The 5,801-nt window shown below is 36.7% G+C and overlaps 1 long non-coding RNA gene across 1 annotated transcript; it reads right to left on the minus strand.

Annotated features, from left to right (window-relative positions):
• Positions 1 to 4,204: 4,204 nt before the first annotated feature.
• On the minus strand, positions 4,205 to 5,423 carry LOC117620027. The gene is made up of 3 exons (XR_004584652.1): positions 5,357 to 5,423; positions 5,066 to 5,230; positions 4,205 to 4,226 (listed from the first exon to the last, which is right to left on the minus strand). It is a non-coding gene; the product is annotated as an uncharacterized LOC117620027 (long non-coding RNA).
• Positions 5,424 to 5,801: the final 378 nt, after the last annotated feature.

Genomic DNA, 5,801 nt, shown 5'->3' on the forward strand with positions numbered 1-5,801 from the left:
CAAAGTGAACTTGAGGAAGACAATCATGGCGTATCAGAAAATTTAAGGTGGCTAGCAGCTGGTCCAAACATGGCAGTGCCATTATATAGGAGCTATCTTATTAAAGGTATTAAATTCAATATCAAGGCACAAGATGATGTGCGGACAACTCAAAATAGTGGAGTTTATTTACTTGCACAAACCATGCAAGTTGCTAGTGCCAAGGATAAAAACCCAATTCTCTCAAATATGGGTTTCTATGGTGTCATTCAAGAAATTTGGGACCTTGACTACCAAAAGTTTACAATCCCAGTCTTTAGGTGTGATTGGATAGATAGTTCTGGTCTTGTAGTCGACGAACTTGGATTTACCCTTGTAGATTTGAGTAAAATTGGACATAGGAATGACCAATTTGTTTTGGCTTCTCAAGTCAAACAAATATTTTTTTGTTGACGACCCGATGCATCGTGGTTGGTCGGTAGTTTTATCAATGCCTAATAGAGAATATAATGATGTTATTGGTGATGAAGTCTTAGGTGATGTGATAATTGAGTGTGAGCCATTTACTAGAGGGATGCCAAATGTTGACACATTTGATGAACTGGTGGGTGAGTTAGGTGGTCAAAATATTCGAGATGGGTGTGAAGATATATGGATTGAATGATGCTTATGTAATTGGCAGTGTATGACATTCATTTTATAATATATTGTAATTTGATTTCTTCACTTTCATTATACAGGTTTTGGCCACAAAACAATCAGTGCAAAAAATACTGGATCCAGATTACATCATTATATTCTGCATAAAAAACGTCTGTTCAAATAAAACACGACGTTATGGTTAACCATTTATTCAGCATATTTACCGACGTCTTAAAGCAACGTAACAATGAAGAACCACGACGCTATTGTGAAGCAATTATCCAGGATATCACGTCGGGGAAGGATTAAGAACCGCCATGTAATCCAAAATAACACGACTCCAATAACATAATACCGACGTCTAAAAATGAGATAAATTATCTGAACATTAATTTGGAACCGACGTGGTTTAATAAATGCTTCGTAAATAATGACGTTGTTTAGAAGTTCAACGTCGTCTACATTAATAAGTACGTCGTGAGTAATGAATACATATAAATACAACGTCGACTATATAAATACCACCGACGTTGTTTCGCATTTCAACGTCAACTACATAAATACATACGTCGTAAATAATGACACTGACACCTATATCCACGTCATCTTTTTTAGAAAAATCGAAGTGGAAAACTTATTTCACGACGGTCGTTTGTAAATAAGAGACGTAGTAGTTTTCAATAACGTCGTCTTCTCATGTATTTAAAGATGTCATATTTTTTCTTGTCGTGAAAATTATATTTAACGGCGTAGTGTTTTAGTTATCGTCGTTGTATGTCTATCTTGCGGCCTTGTTCTTCTAATATTTGTCATATTTTTCCTTTTTAACGACGGTGATTTGTTTGTGTTGGTCGTCTATTCTCATCCTCGACTATTTTTTAAAACTTATGCAGACTAAACACGTCTTTTTTTATTTTTTTTTCGACGTTGTTTTATTTAACAACGTCTAATATTTATCGTCGTTGTTTGTTTCTGAAAATAGGACGTACAAATTTTGTAATACGACTCTCATATATTAGTAACCGACGTTGTTTGTTTTTCAACGTCTATTATATAAATACATACGTCGTAAATAATGACACCGACAACTATTTCCACGTCATCTTTTATAGAAAAATCGAAGTGGAAAATGTATTATACGACGGCTGTTTTTATCTAGGCGACGTAGTAGGAATCAATAACGTCGTCTTCTAATGTCCTTAAAGACGTCATATTTTTTGTTGTCGTGAAAATGATATTTAACGGCGTATTATTTTAATTTTCGTCGTTGTATGTCTATTTTGCGGCCTTGTTCTGTTAATATGTGTCATATTTTTCCTTTTTAACGACGGTTTGTTTAGAGAGTTGGTCGTATATTCTCATCCCCGACTGCTTTTTTCGATCTTTTTGCAGTAAAAAGACGTCGTTTTTTATTTGTTGATGACGTTGTATATTTTAACGACGACGGTGATTTAGCGTCGTGGTTTATTAGGGAAAAGATGACGGTGGATTCCACGACCGCTGAAAAACTGAATACACTACGGTGATTTACCGTCGTCTTTTTGCTTTTTTGTAGTAGTGTGACTTCTCCTTCATTCTTGTATTCTGATTCAAAATCATCATCACTTTCCCTATCCATGATCTTCTTCAATGCTTGTTCATATTTGACAATAAACTCTTTAAGATGTGTTGTCGGTGTAATGAATCCATAAAAAATAATAATTAATGCCCTCACTTACTATGACTAGTAATGTTCATTCCTACAAAAAAATATATATATGCCATGATTATAAACAGGAACCCAAGAAGAACGTATATCATATAAACTATTCAACCGGTCATCATTATCCAATTTACATTCTTTCATCAATTCCTTCCACTTTTCTTTAAATTCCTCTATCTTGTATGCGACCAAATACATTTCTTCATCTGAATTTTGAGTTTGGACTCTTTGAAGTACACATGTGATAATGTTTCAGCAAACTTCTTCTTAATATGCCATAGACATAACCGATGACGAGTATTATTGAAAACAAAACAAATGCATTTTTCTTGAATTTTTTTCTCACATCATTCGCTGCTGTTGGTTAGCTCGAGCTCACTTAAGCTTCAAGCTACCATGCCAGAAACTTGAAGCTCTCTTGCTTCCTCTCTCTCCATCTCTCTCTCTTCATCCTTCTCTCTCATCGTCCATCTCTCTCTCTCTCTCTCTCTCTCTCTCTCTCTCTCTCTCTCTCATCAAGTCAAACCCTAGAAATGGGGTATTCTTCCAATATCAAAGGTTAGTTTACTTTTTCTATGCCTTTTCTCTGTTGGTTTCTGTAATTTTGTTGGATAACTGGGTTTTGTTTGTTGGTAATGTGAGTTTCTGTTGTATTCTTCCAATATCAAAGGTCAGTTTTCTTTTTCTATGCCTTTTCTCAGTTGGTTTCTGGAATTTTGTTGGATAACTGGGTTTTGTTTGTTGGTAATGTGAGTTTATGTTTAAATTTGATAATGGATTTCTTTTTTTTAGAACCACGTTACCTTGCTTCTAGATACCAAGGGTTTTCAAGGTTGAGAGGTACAAAGACAAAGAAATCTCTGGGGTTGAAGCTAAGAGGAGAGACTCTAGAGGATCCAAAGATCCGAAAAGAAATCGTACGATGAGTTAGTGTTAGTTAGTCCTTCCTTTTTATCATTTAGAATTCAATTGTATTTGTGTCAGTTAATCCTGCCTCTTTATATTCAGAATTCAACTGCATTTGCGTTTCATTTATTAATTAGGGGTTAAACCAAAGTTTCTCAAAACCAACCACAACAATGTTATGAGACAGAGATTATTGTCCTGTTAATTGATTTTAAGACTAATCATTCAATTATGTAATTTGAGCCATTGGATCATAGTCCTAGTGGCCTCTTATCTTGCCTAGGATCTAAATGTCAGATTATGACAAGTGGGATCATCTCATAGGATGATAGGATCAAAGGCTAGGATTTAATTCCCTTGTAAATCAGTTAGAGAAGAAGCTCACTTCTCTCACTCATATACCAATATAAAAAAACAGTGGAATACAATGAAATAGTAATATCTGAAGTTTTCTCTATTTCTCTAAGAGCAACGTTCTCTTTCTCACACTCACTCTGTGATCTCTTCATTCTTCCCAAAACATCCAAAATGCTGAAAACATTGAATTCTAACATGGCCTCAAAGCCAGGTTTGATTGTTTGAGCTGGGCGTGAATCTGTGAACAGGGAGTAGGAATTGATTTGAGCTGGGTCTGAGCTCCTTCTACGATTGCAGCTGAGATTTCTTGCATCCAATGTCTAATACGGCAGGATCGAGCACTACTGAGCTTCGCACACCAGCTTTCAATGGAGAAAACTATGAGTTCTGGAGCATTCGGATGAAAACAATACTGAAATCTCATGGATTGTGGGATCTGGTTGAACATGGCTTCAATGCTTCAGATCCAAAGAAGGAAAAGGAGATAGAAGAGACTAAGGTTGCTGAGAAGTCTACGATGGCTGAGCTTCTGATGAAGGATGCTCGTGCAATTAGATTGATCCAAAGTGCTGTCTCAGATCAGCTCTTCCCCAGAATTGTGAATGAGGAGACCTCAAATGGAGCTTGGGATATTCTGAAGCTGGAATTCAGAGGAGATAAACAGGTACGAAATGTAAAACTGCAAGGATTGCATAGAGGATTTGAATATACTCGCATGAAAGACAGTGAATCCCTATCTGTATATCTTGCTAGATTGTTTGATATCTTGAATCACATGAAGAGTTATGGTGAGGAACTATCTAGGGAGAGAGTTGTGCAGAAATTACTGTTTAGTTTGCCAAAATCATATGATTCCATCTGCTCTGTGATTGAACACTCCAAGGATCTTGAGACTCTTGAAATTCAAGAAGTAGTTGCTTCGCTGAAGAGCTTTGAGCTCAGATTGGATCGACACAATGAGAACTCTACAGAAAGGGCCTTTACTAGTCTGAATATTGAAGAAAAAAAATTCTAAGAGTGGAGCTTCTTCTGGAGATCAAAAACCTCAGAAGAATTGGAAATCTAACAATGGGAATAAAACGGCTTGTAAACACTGTGAGAAATTGCATTTTGGCAAATGTTGGTTTGAAGGAAAGCCTAAATGCAAAGGGTGTGGGAAATTTGGACATATGCTCAGAGAGTGTCATGGAAATAAAAATGTACAGAAATTGAACTATGCAAATCAAGTTGAAGAAACTGGAATCCTGTTCTATGCATGCAATGCTGTGACAGATGTGAAGGAAAATCATTCTTGGTACATTGACAGTGGCTGTAGTAACCACATGACAGGTGATGAGAGTCTGTTAGTCAATATACAAAGAAATTTGACTTCTAAAGTAAAGATGGGTACTGGAGAAATAGTTCCAGTTGCAGGAAAAGGGACTCTTGTGATAAAAACCAAGTTGGGTAAGAAGCACATTCAAGAAGTAATGCTTGTACCTGGTCTTGAAGAAAATCTGCTTAGTGTTGGGCAAATGATGGAGCATGGGTACTATCTTGTGTTTGGAGAGAATATGGTGAATGTTTATGATGATCAGTCACTGAGAAATCTGATTGTGAGGGTTCAAATGACCAATAACAGATGCTTTCCACTTACAATGATGCCTGCAAGTGATTTGGCCTTAAAGGCAAGTGTTACACTTTGCTTGCAGACATGGCATAAGAGATTGGGGCACTTAAATGAAAGAAGCATAAAACTGCTTGAGGATCAAGGCATGGTACATGGCTTACCTCATTTGGAGCAAATTTCAGTAGTATGTGAAGGCTGCATGCTAGGAAAGCAACACAGAGATTCTTTCCCTTGGAGTCCACTTGGAGAGCTACAAGTCCTTTGGAATTGGTTCACACAGACATCTGTGGACCAATGAAGACTGAATCCATCTCTGGAAATAGGAATTTCTTGCTGTTTACTGACGATTGCACTAGAATGTCATGGGTATATTTCATCAGAAACAAGTCAAGTGCACTCGAATATTTTAAAAAGTTCAAAGCTATGACTGAGCTGCAAAGTGGATATAAGATAAAAGGCCTGAGGAGTGACAGGGGTGGAGAGTTTTTATCCAATGACTTTAACAAGTTCTGTGATGAATTTGGAATTCAAAGGCAGCTAACTATAGCATACTCCCCTCAGCAAAATGGAGTTGTTGAGAGAAAGAACAGGACAGTAGTGGAAATG

Source organism: Prunus dulcis, chromosome 2 (genome assembly GCF_902201215.1).
Source record: "Prunus dulcis chromosome 2, ALMONDv2, whole genome shotgun sequence".
NCBI lineage: Eukaryota > Viridiplantae > Streptophyta > Magnoliopsida > Rosales > Rosaceae > Prunus > Prunus dulcis.